Consider the following 22,065-nt stretch of genomic DNA (forward strand, 5'->3'; position numbering starts at 1 on the left):
AGCCATCTTTCAATCATATGTAAGCAAAAAAATGCATTTTTTTTTACATTTTCCTTGCATGTGATTGTGTATTCTTTGCAAAATGAAGCTTAATATAACTGCTATTTTTCATTTTGAGAAGCACACTAATAATGCAACATATGAGTGTTAAAAGGATAAAACATGTAATCAAGGGATTAACGCTAACTACTGTACTAACTGTTCATCTCAAGTGGAACACACAGATACAGCAACTGTGTGCACATACCTAACATATTACAGGAACTGGAACTGTATTGCTCTTCCTAGAAAAACATATAACTGTTGATAAAAGGAACAGAACACATAAAAGTAGTGTAAAAGCAAACCGTAATTATATCACTCACTATCAGAGATTGTATGCTACATTACGAAACAGTTCCATTTAGAACATATTAATTATAGACAACAAGGATTTGTCAGTTTCATTTGAACCAGTTGAGGATATTTTCTTTATCTTTCTATGGTAATTAACAAGAGTTCTAATCTGGATAATGTTAATGACCACTGCTCTTAATTTAAATCCCAGTTAAACCAAGCTTATTAAACCCTATTTAAGAAGGTTTATTTGATCAGCATAAAGCTGCAAAAAAGGGTGGGCTTTCTTTTAAGGAACCATATGTTGCAATTTTTTTATTTAAAGTGAATCTGAAATAATAAAAAAGGGAATCCTAAGGTGGGCCCATTTAGTTAGCCAATTATTAGCCCTTTACCCACTTGAGCTCTAGCCTGTATTACACTCCTTCTTTACGAGGACATCATTCCATTTTAGGTGCTGTGATAGTTTGACTGACAATTACTTAGTCATGAAACACTGTGTCCAAATGAATTTATTAATTTGAAAGGTATACCTTTTTTTAGACAGAGCTTTCTTTTGGTGGTAATTAATAACCATTTTTTTATTTTGCTATATAAAGGAAAAAAATCCATAATCCTTTGAAAAATGCCACTTTCCCTTTCTGTGCATCCAACAGTGATCGCTCCAGATAATTGCTGTCTGTGCGGACAGCCACAAAAAGCTGTCTTTGAAGAGTACAGGGCTCGGCAACCACAGCTAGCACTAGACACTAGACTCAAGTCGCTCCTATTAGAATGGTTCCATTGCAGCTAATGGGGCGTGACTTGTCATACGACTTTGAACTCTCAAGTCGCATGACAAGTGTGAACCAGGGCTAAGATATGATGTGCATTCTGATTAACAGTGCAGTATAGTGATGACTCTTTACTGCTCCTGTTATCTCAGTCAAACATTTGGACACCCTATACCTATGATGATTCCCTGAACATAAAACAGGCTCTAGACTCATATTCTTAGAATATTTTCTCAGCAAGAAGTTCAGAGATTTCATTTTCTGGCCAGGATACTAAAAGGACAATCTTCAGATAGATATGTGTAATACTGCAGAAAAAGCTGATTAAAATACAAAGGACAAGTCAAAACCTGTTACCGGCCTTGGTTGTCACTTATAATTGTAGTAATAATAAATAATGGCCAGGGAAAGTTCTATTATTACTATTTGATAGCTCCCTATCCAGATAGACCTAAGGTACATCTTAGAAACTGATCTTGAATATTCACTTAATAACAACAAGTTTTGTTTGACAAAAATATTCATAGCGGTTGATATACAAAGGTATTAAAGAATATCCATGTGACAGACCTAGCCGGGACAGAGGCTGTTGGAGAGGACTGAATGCAAGCCTCTTGCCTTTTGATTATGGGCCCTAGATTTTCAATGGAACAATACTCTTTGTGAGGTGAATTAGAAATCCAGTCTGAACTGTACTAATCGGACTCAGTCGTGTATATATGTATATATTGTATGTTGTTTGATTCTGTTGGGGACTCCTTGCTGTGGTCATTTGGGATGTGTGCCCCTGAAGAGGGAGGGGGGATTCCTCAAGCAGCCCCCTGCTGATAAGACTGAGTCATACTGTTGGGACACATACTGTGAGGAGATGCTGGTGTCATCAACTCCACTCACCTGTCTGATGTCAGCTATAATGTGTTTAATGTAAATGAGTTTAGTCTGGCTTACCACAGGTCCTAAGGGTATTCAACTCATTGTTGTTTGTTCTAATTAACCCTGTGTTGATGTTTATGGTAATGTGTGTTGAATAGTCAATGAGCTGATCACATTGTCCTCTATACAATGTAGGAGACTGGCCGACACCTATTGGAGCATCTTCTATTGTGAGAAAATGTCCTGTGGTTGTACTTATGATAATTAACTCTGTTACTGTGTGAAGCTTGGTGCCCACAAGTCTGTGTCCTACAGTCCTGAGTCATCTGGTCTGGGTAAAAGGATTAGTTAATTAGCTCATGTTAATTATTTTTGGTTTTAGTCATTCTGCTGTGTATATATTTGTGTGAGATCTCAAATAAAAAGTCAGTCCATGTTAGCAACAAGCAAGTGTCGCCTTGTTTTGTGCTCAGAGAGGTTGGAATATCTGATATCTGTATCCAGACTACAAGGAAGTGGTATACTGACGGAAGCACTCAAGCGGAGTGTGGGGACGTTCCGTGACAATCCACTTAGAAAATTTTAGTGAATATGGTAAAGCGTGCTTGCTTTGAAGACCCAAGGCCATTTTTTTGCATGTGATTTGCAAAATGGAAATAGTTTTACTCCAATAAATCAGCCCCACTTTATATCACTTAGATACTTTGAAATTTCCATAAATAATGAACCCAGACGACATGTTATCTCTTCCCAGTAACTAAAGTTTTTTTTTGTTTTTTTTTATATATAATAATAATTCTTTCATTTGAGTCTCTGACAAGAAAACCTTTTCATCTTGTGGTTGTAATGTGTTTATTGTCTCCTTTCCTGATTTGTTATGCTCCCTAGCGGTATTCCCGAGTGAGGCTCGGGGTGAATTTTCAGTACCAAAAGCGGTAACCCCGAGCCACACTCGGGATCGCATTGCAGGATCCAGGCAAAGTTACTTACCTTGTCCCCAAGATCCTGCAATGTGTATGAGGGCTGTCTCCTCCGCTCGATCTATCACAGTCCCGGGCTCCGTTCCCTGCGAGCGTAGCAACGCAAGGGGACAGAGCATTGCGCCAAATTCAAAAAGTAAAAAATACAGACTACATACAGTACACTGTAATCTTACAAATTACATGACTGTATCAAATTATTTCACACCCCTTTTGTCCCTAGTGGTTTGTCCAGTGCCCTACATGTAGTTTTATAATATATATACTGTTCTTTCCGGAAACTTGAGATTGTCCATGGCAACCAAAAAGTGTCCCTTTACGTCAAAAGCGGTTTTAGACCAGCTAGAAAACAGTGATAATAAATTAGAATCACTTGCAGAATTGAGCGATAGTGACTTGTGGGGAAATTCGCCATCAAACACTGAAAGAAACAACAGCGACAATTCTGCAACTGAGAAAATTTTAGTGTTTTTGATTTGATTACATTATTGAATACATTTTATTATTATTATATTATTATTTGTTATAACTATTTATAGTTATTTATTATATTATAATTTATGATTTTGTGTTTTAAACTTTATCATAACTAGGATGTCTACTAGACTCTTGTTTGGACAGATTTAATTGTGTTATTCCTAAGAATTACAGGCCTACAATATAAAACACCAAATTTCCATGCAAAACAATGTACTGCTTTGAGTATCAAAAATCTGACATAATCATACCGCCAGGGAGGTTAAAATGACCCAGCATAAACTCCAAGAAATGCTTGTCTGAAACAGAAAAAAATAACCGTTGAGCAGTTAACAGAATATCAACTTGCAGCCATGTGCTATATATTTATGCTGTGGCACCTATTTGTTTCAATGTAACAAATACGGATATAAAGAATATTATTGAAAACTCAGATACTGAGCACTTCATTATATAATAATATCTGCCATGCAGATTTATGAATGAAACCATCCTTCCAATAAGAAATTATATTAGTAGTGCAAATAAAAATAGCATAATCATTTCTGCTTTTTTTTTTTTTTTTTTTTTTAAATCAGGTGGTTTCATTTTTCACTGTAAGCCACAGCTATCTCTGGTTAGAGAAAGACATTACTAATAGCATGTTCAATCATAGAGACTATATATTAAAGTGCAATCAATAAATCCCAGTCTGGACCATTGAAACTACTAGTAACAGGTATCATATTTCTCATATACTTAGCCATATCCTTTTAAACTGATTGCTTTCGTCAAGGCTACTTGCTATCATTTTGGTGTGCTTTTTACTAAAATAGAATACATGTCATTTCCATTAATATTTCAGCTGTCTACTGAGAATTGCAATATGCATGCCCTGAAAGAAGGCCAATGTAAGCCACTCCGTCTAACATTCTTTGTCTGTATGGAGAAACATACACTTTTCCTAATTTCACTCTTTTGTGTTTAATGGTGGTTAAGTAATACAACATGAAAATCATGATGCTGCTAATCACAAATGAGATTTTCTTATTTGCAAGGAATAAGCCAAAAGATCTGTTTCTTTACCTATCAATCCTCTATAGCAACTACATATATTTGAATTCAATATCTATTAGGGCTCGTTCACACTTGTGTGGAGATGAGCATTTGAAAAACACAGGTCTCCACGGGGGTACACAGAAAACAATTATCTTCTGTATGCCCTGATCACTCTACAAAGGAGTGAAGAGATGTGAAGAAGTGCAGAAAAGTGCAGCATGTCTGCATTTTTCCACACTGGAGATTTCCTGAAGCCTCAATCCATTTGTATGTTTCCATGCGTTGAAATTGAGCTGGAGTGCAGAGAAATTAAAGGGAAGCTAACGTAATGTCATTGTTATTGTGACATTTCAAAAAAGTAAAAACAAATAAAAATGAAAAAAGCCACCCCAACACAATACAGACACCAGAAGCACAGGAAATGTCTCTTTTTTTTCTGGGCAGACTAATGTGAACTAGTCCTTAGGTCCCTCATATGGAATCAAATCTCTCTGTCTCTCCTACCTCCTCAGTGTTCCCTATTTTTGGCCTGATGTATAGACCACAATAAAATCAAAAGTGTTATACTACATTGAAAATTTGCATCCAACATCAGCCCAACAAATCATTCCATTTCTTATTTTAAAATGCCCGTATAAAGGAAAAGTTGTGCTGGAAACTAAGCACTTATTATTATTATTATTATTATCATTATACAGGATTTAGCGCCAACAGTTTACGCAGTGCTTTACAATATAAAAGGAGACAATACAGTTACAATACAATAAAATACAAGAGGATTAAGAGAGCCCTGCTCAGAAGAGCTTACAATCTAATAGGGTGGGGCAGGTGGTACAAAAGGTTGTAACTGTGGGGAATGAGCTGATAGAAGTGGTAGGAGATTAGTTGGAGACGTGATAGGCTTTCCTGAAGAGATGAGTTTTCAGGCATCGCCTGAAGGTAGCAAGAGTAGGGGATAGCCGGACCAGTGGAGGTAGCGAGCTCGAGAGAAATCCTGGAGAAGAGCATGGGAGGAGGAGACAAGAGAGCTTGAGAGTAGGAGGTCTTGAGAAGAGCGGAGAGGTCGATTTGGGTGATATTTGGAGACAAGATTAGTGATGTAGCTCGGGGAAGAGTTGTGAATGGCTTTGTATGTTGTGGTTAGTATTTTGAATTTAATTCGCTGGGTGATTGGGAGCCAGTGTAGGGATTGGAGTAGAAGGTTGGCAGACACTGAGCGATTGGTAAGGTGGATAAGCCTGGCAGCAGCATTCATGATAGACTGAAGAGGTGATAGCCTATGGAGAGGCAGGCCAATGAGAAGGGAGTTGCAATAGTGAAGGCTAGAGATAACAAGGGAGTGAATGAGGAGTTTGGTGGTTTCATTTGTTAAAAAGGGGTTAATTTTAGAGATATTACAGAGGTGAATTCTACAAACTTTAGAATTTGTGGGTTTAACTGATCATTTTTGGATATTTTTTGTTTGTGATTCTTATAACTGGGGACATGGCAGGGAAATGTCCTTTCTATAATAGGGAATATTCCTTTTAGTAACAAACAGTATAACTTATACTTGGGGTATAAAAATATTTATAATGGTTGTAATATTGTAAATGTTACATCATCACATTGGGATTGGTTTACTAAAGGCAAAAAGGCCATGCACTTTGCAAGTGAAGTTGCACTCCTTTTCCCTAGAGCTTGGTAAATGTGGTAAAGCTCTGCTGATTCCCATCATTCAACCATGTGCAAGCAAAAATCCTTTTTCTTTAAATTGGGTATTCTTTACAAAGTGAAGCTTCACCACATTACATTTGCAAAGGAAAAGGAGTGCCACTGCACTTGCAAAGTGCACAGTCTATTTTCTTTTAGTAAATCAACCCCAGAGAGTTCTGCATTCACTTATATGCAGCCTTACACTTCAGACAAAATAATTGCACTGTTTCTGAATATAGTCAGGAAGGCAAATTAGCCATTTTTTGTATTTTAAAACATTCATTTTTAAAATGTTCAGTAAATGAACAATTTATAAGCAGCAGGATTGGAGAGTTTAATTGTAGTTGTTTTACATTTATGTCCACTTTTAAATACCCATGACAGCAGGGAAGTTGCACATTGGCACCAAATAAATACTTACAAAATATTTACTGTGTGTAATTGTACAGCTGGGATATCAAATTAAAAAGCGCCCCAAATTGCAAACAATATTTTCCGTTGTACAGTAGCAATGCCTTAAAAAAATGACCTATTTATGCTTTGTAGTAAATGCATTGGAGAGCTGCCAAGTCACTACCAAACATTCAGTGTTGCAAAGAACTCTTTTAAAAATCAACTAACATTCCATGCAAGTACTTAAAAATGTCATGTCTGCGTTATTCTTTTATCCCTGGTTGTGCATCATTAGTGAACATTGCTATGCTTTTTTATTGAGCTAATTACTTCTCTTTTTAGCAGAACATTTATAGACTGCAACTAACTGAAGTATATACATGTTTTTAAGATCACTATGTTAACAAAAAGTAAGGCAACTTCAGGCAGACCCTGGGTTGCCATGCAAACAAAGTGAGTACCTTGTGTTCACAGCAGTATCTCTAGTATACTGTCTGGCCTGCAGTGTTTACATCTCCAGTTTTGTTGATCATACAATGAGTGCCTTAACCTCTTGTTGCCCGTGTAGCACACACATATGCGCCCACGGGTGGCAGAGTATTCTGTACTGAAAGCGTGTTCAGTGCACTCTTCAAACACAGTGACTGAGCTGTCTGACAGCTTTGGATCAATACTAATGATCGGGAGTCAGTGGGACCACCTCTGGTCATGTAACCACCATGAAAGCCAATCACAGTGGTCAAGTGGTTGGATGATCCCTCCCAACCACCGAACATACAGAATTAAAGGGACACCAAGGCTAGATGAGAAGAGGTTAATCATCTGCAGGCTAAGTGGGCAGAGTCTTTGTTAAGTGCCCACCAACATCTTGTAAGCATATTATATTTACTAGTGCAACACTGGAATTTAAAGTTGAACGCCAAGCATATAACAATATATATATATATATATATATATATATGGCTTTTTTTCTCAAACAATAGGTGCTGGAACTCAACCACGACCCCCCAAAACCCCTCCATGCACACACACCCTCCAAATCACATCAAATAGTGGGTGTGGCCAGTCAAATTTCACGAACAGTAGGAGGGTCTTAAAGGGGCATTAAATACCAGGATTGCATTACACACAGAGTGCAGAGTTCAGGGGGGTTACACACAAAGTGCAGAGCTGTCACCTGTAAACACAGAAACCGGACTTCTGTGTTTACAAGTGATTGTGGTCAGCAGCCCCCCCCCCAAGGGTCTGAGCCAGAGGTGGTGGAACTGAGTTCCACCAAGTTCCCCCTGAAAAAAAGCCCTGTATATATATAAATGCCTTTGCAAACCCCAACAGCACACCAAGATAAGATTACATGTCTCTTGTGTTTACACAATATTTGCTTATCCCAGAGTTTAGCTTTAACATTATGTTTAATTTAAAGCAGAGTTCCACCCAAAAATGGAACTTCCGCTTTAAGTACTCATGACCCCCTGACATGCCACATTTGGCATGTCATTTTTTTTTGGGGGGGGAGAGCGGGTACCTGGTTTTGACAAGCACCCAGCTCCCACTTTCTCTCCTGGCTCCGCAGCACCGAGCAGAAGTTCAACTCTCCCCCTCCCTCCCTTCAATCTTCTGGGACACGTCACAGGTCCCAGAAGATTGCCCAGCCATTCAAGACATGGCAGCGCGACTCGCGCATGCGCAATGCGCGCCCAGCTGTGAAGCTGAAAGTTGTCACAGCCGAGCGCCCAAACTTGCAATGCTGGCGCCATGGAGAGGAGAAGGAGAGGAGCGAGGCTTGGGGTGGCCACATCGCTGGACCATGGTACAGGTTAGTGTCTGTTTATTAAAAGTCAGCAGCTACACTTTTTGTAGCTGCTGACTTTTAAATGGGTGGAACTCCGCTTTAATGCCATTTTATCTACACTTCCACAAATTCAGGAATGAACCTGAAATTATGCTGTAACATGGAATACAGGATTGTATGAACTTTTTTTTGTAATGTCTCTACCATGTTTCTGGGGTTCACTCATAAACAAAATCAGATTTGTATGAACTTGTGCAACACATTTATATTAATTGGTTTGTCCTTTCCAGTTCTGGTTAGCTCTTAATTTCTATCACTATTTCAAAGGTCATTCAGTTTTTTTTCCTAAATCCAACATGACAGAGACTGAAAGGGAAAAAAGGCCAGCTAAACAAGCATATCACTACACAATCACCCCTCTCACAATTCATTTATCTAATTACTACAACTCTGTCACATTATTTTTTGCAAGTTTTTTGCAGCCTTCACAAGCACTTCATTCAAGATGGCTTAATCCTTGTGCTCATTACACATGGGGATGTGTAGTATTTTCAGCCTTTATTTAGATGTACTTATAAAAAAAAAATCAGTTTGATGTAAAGAACTCTATCAATATGTGTTAGTGTTATAAAAATCATATTTTCTGTAATTATATACTGTATTTGCGTCCTTGATTTTATGTACTTACAGAATTTCCAGAACTACAAAATGCTTGTCCTTTAATACTTTTTTCACAATATACATTCATAAGGTTGATTTATTAAAAGAGATCTATAATCTTACCTTTTTAGCGGAAAGTGAATGTTTAAAGCCCCCTCAAATCACATTTTGCTTACTTTTACAGCACTTGCCTGCCACTACTTTCTGCAATGCAGCAGCCACAAATTCCTAGTGTTGAAGCTTAGAAGGAGCGGTAATGTCACCTGAGCATGGCATTATGGGTGAAAGTCACATGCTCCTGCTTGGAAACACTGGTTATTACTAGCCACACAGGGCCCCTTTATCAGGCATGTGATGATCACATGCCTAATGAAAGGGCCCTGCGTGGCTCCGAAACGTTACACTATTTTGTGATGTGACCATGCAATAAAAAATCAGTTTGGATGCTAACTTGTCGATCCCTGGTGTGCTGACAAATATCTGCATTGTAAGCACCAGAGTTGTCACACCGTAGAAAGCACAGTCATCAGCTACATGCTCCCCTATTCTGTCACCTGCTCTCCTTGTAAGTCACATCCAGTTCCTGCCAATTTTGCAGAGCCAAAAATATTTTAAAAGGGCTTTTCACAACAGGGTTACCAACTGTTTCATCTGTTGCCCTCTTGCATCAAAACATCCAATAGACACAAAGACGGTTTCTTTCCTATGTGCTAAAGCTCAGCAACCATTTAATGACCCCCTTGTTCAAGAAGGTCATTGTCTCTTAAAGTGATACTAGCACACACTGTTTATTTTACATTATGTCTTCTATTTCTGTATGTGGATGATGGTACTGTAATTATTTTAATTAAAAAAAATACATCAAATTAATTTTTTTCCTGTTCAATATAGTTGTCACATGACCCAACTCTTTCCCAGCCTGTCTGCAGGGAAACATAAGCAGGAGGAGCTTCTAGTCCTCTGCTGCTGGTCACATGTTCAAAAAAAAAAAAAAAAAAAAAACAGCCTTTGGAAATTGGCGTACAAATAAATAATTAATTTCAATAATCTGTTTTAAATCATAATACAATTATATATTTGAAATCAAATCTTATTTAACAATAACATGGTGTGGGCGGATTTCTGCTAGTCACAGGCTGTGTCATGCCCCTCCAGCCTGTGTCTTAGAATAACAGGGAGGTGAAGCCACCATCCATCTACATGTAATATGCCACCCCCCCATTGAGTTTTACTGGTTAATGGGCATGGAGGAGGAGGGAGGGAGAGGGCTTTAATGTACCACTGTGAAAACTCCCACATGTGTGACTCTCTAGTCGCATGGGCGGTTTAGGTGTGATTGGGAGAAATACTCAGCATAGAAACTCACTGAAAACTGAGCATGTGCAGAAGTTACCACCGCTGCTCTGCAGAATCGCCAACTTCATTGGGGACATGATCAAAAGAGGAGACATAGAACAGCAGGATCAGATTTTTGCAGAATACAGAAAACTAATCCCATAGTGAGCATGAACAGCATGCAATACAACAATTATTGAGTTTTTTATGATGTGGGTTTAGTGACACTTTGAAGGCATAATATACTAATGGAATTTGTTGCATAAATTAGTGCAACAATTATGTGTGTGTGTACTTGTGCAACAACACCATTTATTTATGTATTTATTTATTTCATTTTAATTCATTATTACTTAGGAATTGATGAAGTTGTTGTTCTATGGTTAATCAGTTTGTTGTGGTTGGTCATTGTTTGTTGTGTCTTTTTTTCTTTTTTTTTACGTACTGTTTTTGAATGCAATAATTAGGAGTAGTATTCCTAATTTCATTGCATTCTTTACAATGATACTAAAGGCTTTCTAATTGTAATTCTAATACTTGTAAGAATTGGGGTTTCCTCTTTCCATCCAGTCACCAGAACAGAATGGCTCTGGATTAAAAAGAATGCAAGTATAAGCTGCAGAAGGGATCAGTATTGAAGCGAACCTGTTAAAACTGTTAACAAAAGCATAGCTTCACTTTAAGAAGAAGAGAATGAAGAGACCATTCATTCACCAGGATTTTTGCATGAATACAATTGGAAGATTGAGGACAGCACAGCTTCACCTTATTCACTAAACTAAGGGACCTTTGTAAAGTAAATCAACTCTGATGCATAATAAAATATACTTCAGGTTCTGAAACAAACCACTCTATTACACCAGAACCTTTATGATCCTCCCCCACATTTTACTAATGCTGTGGCTTTCTATATGCAATGAACATTTGCAATCCTGCACTGAAGTAGTTTGTATTGCAATCCAATCTCTTCCAATGTATGGTGTCATGTTGTTTATGAAAATTGATTGGGTTTGTGCAATTTTCACAGCTACTATTCTGCACAGGACCCTACTGAAAACGCCTGTTAGTGCTTTATATTATGATGCTTGACAACTGGTCTGTTAATAATAGCTTAACAGTAGTAGACTGTTCTACTTTTTACTATTTTGCAGTTTTCTTCTTCATGCTTCCTTACGCAGCCCTTCACATTTATTGATTTTATTCTGTATAGATCTATACATAGAACAACTGAATACAGCTGCTTGTCTTTCAAACCACAGTCTGTATCTCAAGTTCCCTGGAGCAAGACTTTTACTTCAGGATTTTTTGTAAATCACTCAGAGAAATTCCACTGTGGTGTTTACTTGGGCTGTCAGTGGAAACAAAGGACAATTGTCAAACATTATTTCTTTTGTGTACCCTTTTCATTATATGGAGGGCACCATCAAATCTCACCTGACACTAAATAAGGATAACGACATTTAAAAATTAAATGCAGCATTTAATATTAAATATAAATCTTCACATCTATATATTTTGTCTACATTTGATTTTTTATAAATGGTGCAGGAGTTAGCAGACTCAAATAAAGCCCTGAATATTAGTTCATAAACACATCCACAGATGTACTGTACATCTTTTCATGTTCCTAACCCATAATCCTTATGCTTTTAAAAACCTGTATTCCATAAATAATGTTTCCTTAAGCTGCCCATAGATGAGTCAGTTTTTTTTTTAGTTCAACCAGTGGATTGAACAAAAAAAACTAACTTGATTCCCGTATCCACACAATTAATGTGGATGGAGGAATCCTCCCTGCTTGGTTATTGTATCCTGACATTGGGGCGACTTCCCCATTGTCAGAGTACGCTGATCAGTGCTACCTGCTATAGCCAAGGGTGCTGATTGAAAGGGGAAAATCAGTAAATTTACTTTTATACAACCTCTCTGCCTATACATGGTTTGAAATTTGGCCAGTCCCTACTGAATTGTGATCCATGTATGACTGGCTTTTATTCTGCATTTAAATATGGATTACATAGTTACATAGTTAGTCATGTTGAAAAAAGACACATCCATCCAAGTCCATCCAGTTCAACCAATAAAAGAGAAAAAAAAATCCCATATACCCAATCCTATACCCACAGTTGATCCAGGGGAAGGTGTAAAGCCCCAGCAAAGCTTGATCCAATTTGCTATAGCAGGGGAAAAAACTCTATCCCGACCCCCTGAGAGGCAATCAGTTTTTCCCTGGATCAACTTTACCTATAAATGGTAGTACCCGGTTATATTATGTACATTTAGGAAAGAATCCAGGCCTTTTTTAAAGCAATCTACTGAGCTTACCAGAACCACCTCTGGAGGGAGTTTATTCCACATTTTCGCAGCTCTTACTGTGAAGAAACCTTTCCATATTTGGAGATAAAATCTCTTTTCCTCTAGTCGTAAAGAGTGCCCCCTTGTCCTCTGTGATGACTCAACACCAAGTTCGCTATATGGACCCCTGCATGGGTTGCACTTGTAATCACATTTATTGTATGTGATTGAAATGCTTAACACATTACTATTTTTTTGTTGTCTTAATCTTACTTATTGCCGTATTCATCTATTGGTTGCCCTCCACTAGAAATAACACTTGGTGTTATTTGTGCAGTGTGATTTGATAACTTATCCACATCGCTGTCACTTTAAGAACATGAATGTTAATCTGGGACTGTCAGCTGCTCATCAAATGCCCAAGCTAAGAACTATAGAAAATTGTTATAACTACTGTATAAATCACTATTCACAGCGCTGTCTCCTATTATGCTGCCACAAACACAATATATACCTTGAATGGACAAACAAAATATTTTGTGCAAAAAATCTGCAAAACAAATGTCCCAATGCAGTCCAAAAAAAAAATAAACACACACAAAAAAATATAAGGATGGAGGATGGAGGATATATCTGTCTTGCAAAGTGTCATCGTGCTTCAAGTGCTCCACGATATGACTTCATAAGGTGCTCCAAGTGCTTCTGTGCTGATATTCCTGCTTCACAGTGCTACATGCATTACTCTGTGCCCAGTATCACTCACCAGATTATTTTGACTTTGTGCATTTCAGCAACAAAGTCTCCCAGGCTTGTGGATTTTCCCCTACGGAGTCTATGCAGGATGATACACAGCACCTTTCCTTCACCACTCCACCAGCAATCTCCTCCAGTCCCTTGGCCTCAACTCCTCATGCCACATCCGCCGTGTATAGGAACAGAAGATAAAAACATGCAGTAAAACCAGGAAATGTTCCACAGACCGGCAATGATGTCACCGTGTAGTCCCGCTCAACATGTTTCACCAGCCAATCAAGCATCTTCAGGGGTGCCACCCATTGGGACATTTGTTCTGTGGATTTTTTGCACAAAATATTTTGTTTGTCTATTCAAGTTATATATGGTGGTTGTGGCAGCAAGATAGGGGCACAGTTGTAGGCTATGATTTTAAGGCCCTTACTTGTTGTCCATGACTCTTCCTGAGAGCCTCGCATTTAATGCTGATCATTCTGTTTGATCTCAAACATTTTCATGAGTTCTTCCAGAAGCTCAACAGGTAATAGAAAACATGTTTTTTTGGGTAAGGTGGGGAGGTGTGAAGTCTACAGTTAAATTGTTAAATTGGCTTGCATTTTTTTTTTTAATTGCCACTTTCTAGCTCCTTCTGCTGGCCCTCCAGCAGCTAGCTCCCTTCCCACTTGCCTGTTTGCGGGTGTCTCTATAGCATGCAAGCCAGTGCTTTGTTTGTCCATAAACACACAAAATGCCTGGAAAACCACGCCCCTGCTCTCGTCTTCCAGCAACTTGGCTGAGGACAGCAGGAGCCTAATGCTCCATTGTCTTTTGTACCAGCCTACAGAACCCAGAAGATCAGAAAAGTGGCACAGACTGGTGGCAGTAACAACATACCACAGAGGTGTTTTGGGACGTGGAGAGGAAAGAAATGTACTGGGATAGTTATTACTTTAATGCAGCGAATGCAATAAGATAAAAAGCCTAGAATTTTGCATAATTGTAACCCTTGTTAAAATCAGTATATGTGTGCTTTTAACCTGCACATGGTTATAGGGTGCTCCTGAAGGTGGGCAAGTGCATACAATTCCATCTGATCCCTTATATTATAAAATAGTACAAGCGCGCATCCACAAATGATTTCTAAATATAGAAAATGTTTGAAACAATAATTATGTGAAAATAAATGTGAAAAATGAGCTACAGAATTAATTATACCAGATAAGATATGTTGACACAAATCTTACCGTGACCTGTGTGACAAAAGATATATATAGAGTGTAACCTAATACACTAACATAAATTAAACGTGATAAATGAAAAAAGGGGATTAAAAAAGGTGTTGTGATTAAGTGTAAGCAATTGTGATACAATGTAACTCCAGAGTTAATGAAATAAAGTGTATCTATTTAAGTCAACAACTAAACGTCCATATAAATCCAGAATTATTCTCATGAACGATAGTCCCAATGTGTAGTAGAAAATAACAGCCACAATTCTTCAACACTTGGAAAGAAATCGATGTTCTTCCAGCTTGAACATGTATATAAAAGGGCCGCTTACCAGATATGCTGGATCTCAAATTATAGAGATCATATACGCCTGATGCATTGGCCTACCGGCAGCGATGGTCACCACTCACACTTCGATCAAGGGAGAAAGATATCCTCATCTGATTTCCACGACCAGAGGGTAGATGCTTTCCATCTCAGCAACTTGGATCCACAGGTGAAGGAAATATATTGCCCTCAATTACGGTTTACTTTTCACAGACTGTCTTGGAGTTAACCTCTGATTTAGACCTGGTATCAGCCTTTGCAATCTCTTTGCAGTAGGGAAGAAGCAGCACAGGGAGCCAGTTCACGTGCTGACAAGAGGCACGCTGATATTAGGAGAGATCAGACTGACCTCTCTGACAGTCTGATCAGGGGTTAAATCAGGGGTTAACTCCAAGATGGTCTGTGAAAAGAAAACCGTAATTGAGGGCAATATATTTCCTTCACCTGTGGATCCAAGTTGCTGAGATGGAAAGCATCTACCCTCTGGTAGTGGAAATCAGATGAGGATATCTTTCTCCCTTGATTGAAGTGTGAGTGGTGACCATCGCTGCCGGCAGGCCAATGCATCAGGCGTATAAGATTCAGCATCTGGTAAGCGGCCCTTTTATATACATGTTCAAGCTGGAAGAACATCGATTTCTTTCCAAGTATTGAAGAATTGTGGCTGTTATTTTCTACTACACATTGGGACTATCGTTCATGAGAATAATTGTGGATTTATATGGACGTTTAGTTGTTGACTTAAATAGATACACTTTATTTCATTAACTCTGGAGTTACATTGTATCACAATTGCTTACACTTAATCACAACACCTTTTTTAATCCCCTTTTTTCATTTATCACGTTTAATTTATGTTAGTGTATTAGGTTACACTCTATATATATATATCTTTTGTCACACAGGTCACGGTAAGATTTGTGTCAACATATCTTATCTGGTATAATAATTCTGTAGCTCATTTTTCACATTTATTTTCACATAATAATTGTTTCAAACATTTTCTATATTTAGAAATCATTTGTGGATGCGCGCTTGTACTATTTTATGACACATTTGGGTCTTTTGTATTTTGGGCTTACACGAGCAGCTGCACCGTTTTTTCCTATATATGGTTAGCGCAAATATACCCATCCCCTATATTAAGCAAGGGTTCTTAAAGGTGGGACACTCAATAAAGCACTCAATAACTGAAATATAACATTTTGGATGGTATTAGAACAGCAGTTGTGCAGTAGTGCCTATGACCATCTTGTACATAAACCAGCATGTAAACTTATTGTGGTTTGGTGGAAGGGGCATTCTTTTAAATTCAAAGGGAAGGAATTGACAACAAAAATACTATAGGAATCACATATTATAAATTAAAGTTGCTGTATAGCTTTTTTTTGTAAAACAACAAACATATTATACTTACTGGCTCTGTGCAATGGTCTTGCAGGGAGAGGCCCCGAACATCCTCGTCTGGGATCCCCTGCCAGCGTTTCTCATGCTGGGTATTAGTTGGTATGTTATGAAGTATGATAGTTTATAAGTAATCATGTTCATGCATGCATATCTATATATATTGTTACTATATGCTGTGACCTCTGACCATTTTCTCACATTCCTTATCCTGGAAGCATAATTCAACCAGACAGGTTAAAAACAGTTATCTGGTAAAACTGATTAAAACTAGTTTTAACCTTGGAGGTCCCTCAATAAATTTCACGTATAAATAGGAGAACAAAGATGACCACAATAGAGCCTCATCTAGGGCATCTTTGTGAATTGAATGTGCTGGGAAACTTGTCTGAAGATTAAACTCTTCCAGGAGTTTCTGGTGTTTCCAGCAGTTCAGGGGCTCCCTGGATTGAATCGAAGCAGCATTTATCCAGTTTATCAACTTGACTCCCTTTTTAAGTAAAGCAAAACACACTTATTTTAATATTATAGTACTTGTGCATTGTTGGAATCATTGCACTACACCCACATATCTGAGAGATTAAGAATAGAAACATGTAAAAAAAAAAAAAATACATGCAACAAAGAATTTAGACTTTTGTCCCAAATACTAAGAAGTAATCAGTAGCTCTTCAGCTCAGACTCTCCTGATGATCACAGTGAAAGGCAACCTGTACTGAGAAATGTGGAGAACAGCTGACTTCTCAGTGCCAACTGTTTTTTACTGACTTCAAAACAGCAATTTACTGACTTGGATCAAGTATGCAGGTGAGAATTTTTGATTTTGCCCCGACTTTGCTGCTTGCACACTTGTTCCAGGCCAATAACAATGAAGCCAGGCATAGCTTGCAATGTTTAACTATGATAGAGTTGCCCTTTAATTAGAATGTCATTTTGCCTTTACACTGGAACCCTCAGGACATACCTCGTGCTTTCAGACCATGTGCTCCCTCACCTTGTCCAAAAGTTGCAATGGTATTTCACAGGGTGGCCCTGAACCTCCTCCTCTGGAGTCCCCACTGGCACTCTCGGCTCCTCCTTTTCTCTGTGTGCCAACACAGGAAGCTGCTTCCTATGGTGGCACATGTGTGCGTTGCTCCCGAGCTGGACTGTGTGCATCCATAGACACACATAATGTGGCTTGGGCCTGCCCCCCACTCCCTCCTCACAGTATTTGATTGACAGTGATTTGATTGACAGTCAATGGCTCCCGCTACCTGTGAGGGCTAAAAACCGGCACATCACTAAATCGATACAGGATTCAGTAAGTATTAAAAAAGGTGATGGGGCAATACATCTGCTGGGATATTTTTTACCTTAATGTAGAGAATGCATTAGGGTAAAAAAAAAGTGTTGCCTTTACAAACACTTTAACCCCTTGTAAGTTGCAACAATGCTTACACAGAATTTGGACTCCCAGCTGTGACGGAGGAACAGAGTGGCTGTGGAGCAAAGGGAAGGTGAGTATCAGTGGGTATAGTGTTGATCTTTCTAAAGAAATGAAATAAGTGGATAAATGGATAAGTTAATAAATCTTGATTGGTTTGCATACAACAGTTGAAAACTTACCCAGATAATGCAAACATCCACATTTATATATTGATTAGTCTTCATACTGTAATGGAGTATTCAGTATTTCAGGAAACTTAAAGTTACTGTATAACTGTTCATCTGAAATGTTTTGGTCAATCATTTTAGGATGAGAGAGGCCTGAGGAGAAAGCCCAGTCAAGCATCCTGGCAATTCTGGCATCAGTCACAGTTGTTGGTCAGTTAAAATTTCACTGTAGCCAGTGCTTGCATTTGGATGCTCAAAAGACAGGGCTGACAAAGAATAACCACTGTTTTAACCTAGTCATTTGGAATCGTTGCTGCTTATGCTGTGCCAAGCATGGCCATAAATGTGCACTATTCAATAATACAGTACAAGGTGCAAACTGCTAACTGCAAAATACAGAGCGGAAAGCCATATACGGCAGAAGCTGACCAAAAGCATTACAAATTGAATGATCTCCTTTTCATCTACCAACATCTATGTAGTGCATGGGCTTACCTGACTGTATACAAATTTTATATATTTCTTAAGCAGGCCCTCACATTTTTGGCTAAGTCTAAAAGAGACTGCACATAAACTGTAGAAACAGATTGTAATATACATGTTCAGCGATATATTGATTTACCTCAGGGAAATGAAAGAACATTTCCTTACAACTACTTATACCAATCAGTTAGCTGCTAGCGTTCAATCTGCACCTCAAATTCTGATTCATTGCCGTACTTTAGCATCTGCACTCTATATACTTTTTATTGAATAAGCTTGTTATTATGTCATAGCAGTCATATTCCATTTGGTATCTCTCTCTATCCTGCCATTCTGATAATCTTTTGATTGCAGTGTTTTTGAGGCTCTAGTAGAGGGAATCTGTTCCACATAGGAAAATATATCTGCAGTTATAATCTTAACTTTCCCAAAGCTTTTCAGTATGTTCATGCAAATGGTAGTTCATTTATCTAATAAAAAAACTTTTGTATTAGGTTTAGTGTTTCTTGAATATGACTTTTCTATGTACTTTACACCACACTGAACAAGACAACAAGGATAATTAGGCCACAGATGCAAAATTACAGCAAATGATTTTGGTAATTTTTGACTTATTTATTTTAGCTTGATCTGCTCCTCTCTGGCATAATCATAACCGCAAGGAAGGAAAAAAAAAAAAAAAAACACTTCTTGGATGAACAATTAATCAACAGCTTGAAGTGACAGATATGGCGATTCAATGCCACGTCTCAGAATATTAAATGTAGGCCACATTCCTCAATCTGTAAAGCCACAGAGGGAAAAAGTCCCTGTTGCATTTGCCCTTTCATGGAGAGGGAAATATTATTAGAAAGGACATAAACACACTAATTAAATCACAGCAGTATGGCTGAGATGACAGCTGGTACAGCGTGTGACTGAGCTGATCCATATCTGTGAGCAGGAGGCACTTCACGTCCAATCCATTCACTATTAGGTCCTCTCGTGCTTGCTGTGCAGACATTAAATAATAGCATATCATTTCCATGGATGAAATGATTTCAGGAGAGAAAAGAAAGCTTTTTCAGCTACTAAAGCTTTTGTTAAAAAAAGGCAATAAAAAAGACATTACCTACCAGCTAGCTTTTTTTTTTTTTCCTTTTATAATGCGATAAAGATGTAATAATTCCATTACCTTTCGTCAGCGGGATTCTTAAAAATCAACACTCTTTGCTTATCATGCTGTGAAACACAAACAGAGCTAAAGGCATGGTCGGCAAGGCACTGCTGAAGCTATATTAAACTAAGAGAGATCAGCTCTTTTGTCAAAGAAGCCCTATCTTTCATTAGGACTGGGTCTAATTCAAAGCTGTTGAAAATGCACTGAACATACTGTTTTAATAACAGCATACCAAATTGTTATCTGCCTAGTAATTCTCTCAGCAATGCATTAATGCATGGCTCTCGTTGTCATAAAAAAGAAGCTTCTTAGAGAAACAAGGCTATTTTTCTAACACATTCATGTTGTAGCGGTAAAAACTGCTCAATGGTGTGTTTTTTTTTTTTAACTTGTGATACGAGTGAGATAGCAGATGGTTGATTTTATGCGAGCTAGGAGACACACATATACCAGATTAATTTTCAAGGTCACTTTACATAACAAACAAGCTTGAAAACACCAAGGTGTGCTCCAAAGTGTTGAAAACTGGGAATAGTTTATTTTATGTTCAATTGCAGCTTGCAAGGAAGATCTTTTTTGTGCTATAATCAAAATAAGATTAGATTAAAAACAAAGAAAAAAGATGCATTTTGAGCGAATGTTTATGTTGAGTTGCAGGCAGGGTCATTTTGTTTGTTTTTTTTTTTACATTTTGAATAACAATATATTGTGCCTTTTTGATAATTATATAACTATTGAAAAATAGGCTGGTATGCTATAAATAGAAAAAAATGAAAATAGTATGGATTTTCAAAAAAAAAAACAAAAAAACATTGCAAATGTGCAATACACATATACAATTCAAATTTAGATACTTATATGGTGATATTTTTCTAGGATCACATTGTGTACATTTGGGAACTTGCAGTGTTACTAATCCCAAGACCCTGCATTCACTATATCTGGTCTCCCACAGTACACAGAACATGGAAATGCAATAATTTTAGTAAATATAAATTGCTAAATACCTTTTCTCATTAACAGTATATTGTAGTCCTGTGACTTATATCAGTGTCTGCTTAAAGGGTAACTCCACTTTTGTGGGGAAAAAACAGCAAATAAAGAAAAAAAATAATATAGTACATATAATTGCAACAAAAGCCATATTGTGATTGAATGTTATTAAGAATGACCTTTCCTTTTCAATCTGCAGTCACTGTAATTTTCTGAGAATGTATTGCTTTATGGCTACATGAAGATGTTCTGTACACAGATTGTGTACTGACCACTCCCCAGAAACATAATTTCCTGCTTGTGTGATTGGCTCACCAATTTTCCCAGAAGTCTGCCTAAGATACAAGTCAGATTTCAGGCAACCCCTGCAACAAAAATGTTATTTTTGGAGAGATACTTCCAATAGGAGCACATCTAAAGGGGTGCAGGCCCAGCAGATTTCCTCATTAGTGCCTTGCAGCTGCATACCTGACAGTTAATTATGAAACCACTCCCATTAGACCTACTCAGTACAGAGGCACAGACAAACACACATGGATTTCTTCAGAATAACAAAAGGTAGGACTCTGCAACAAAGGTTGTTATAATCCTTGCAATGTACATAGATCACCCAGAGGGGAATGTTTTTTTCTCAACAAAAGTGGAGTTACACTTTAAGCTTGTAGGAGGAGTTTTCATTCTCCCCTGATACTCTGACCAGACAGTTGTGATTGGCCCTGTACTGATCACATGCACTTTTCAAAAAAAAAAAAACAACTCTCTAGCAATACACACCAAACGGAGCATGTGCAGCCTGACTCCTAATGCTCTGTTCTATCGAGAGATGGGTTGGAGTCAGTTAAAGAAGAGGAGAATCAGAGAAGACAGGATCACACAGTCTTTATACACAATGCAGAGGATTAACCCCTTAGGTCCCACAGTGAGTATAACAAGCATTATTTACTGCATATACAGACTGATTTTACTGTTGTGGGTTTAGTAACACTTTAAAGTGCATCTAAACCCGAAAACAAAAAAAATATATATCACAGGGTACCAATGCTTAAATATGATGGCTATCTATATTGGTTGTCTTTTTTTAAGCTTTTTTTTCCTTAATTTTAACTGATAATCCAGCCTGTAATACACTTCCTGTCTTAGGGTGGCTCCACTCTATGGAGGAGCAACTGAGATACCCTAAAGCTGGCTACATATGTAATTTTCTTGTTCAATTTCTTTTAGATTTACCCTCAACTATGTAATATAAGGGCCTGCCTGATTGCATATAATTTAAAAGTGTTTAGGTCTGACCTCATATTATATGGTTTTGGTAAATCTAAAGGAAAATTGTACAATAAATTTGTATAATGTATAGCCGACCTTAAGACAGAAGCATTGTGAACCTGTGGACAAGGTAGTGTTAGATTTAGGTGGACTTGACTAACAAATTAAAACCACACCCCAGCTAACAATTTATTAGCACTTACAGCAACAGTTTTTTTCCTTTTGAGGTGAA

At 37.8% G+C, this 22,065-nt stretch overlaps 1 protein-coding gene across 4 annotated transcripts in view; it reads right to left on the reverse strand.

Annotated features, from left to right (window-relative positions):
* Positions 1–22,065, reverse strand: part of DACH1 (dachshund family transcription factor 1) — a 475,056-nt gene that overhangs the window by 187,428 nt on the left and 265,563 nt on the right. The window lies entirely within an intron of this gene.

The sequence above is a fragment of the Aquarana catesbeiana genome, linkage group LG02 (genome assembly GCF_042186555.1).
Source record: "Aquarana catesbeiana isolate 2022-GZ linkage group LG02, ASM4218655v1, whole genome shotgun sequence".
Lineage (NCBI taxonomy): Eukaryota > Metazoa > Chordata > Amphibia > Anura > Ranidae > Aquarana > Aquarana catesbeiana.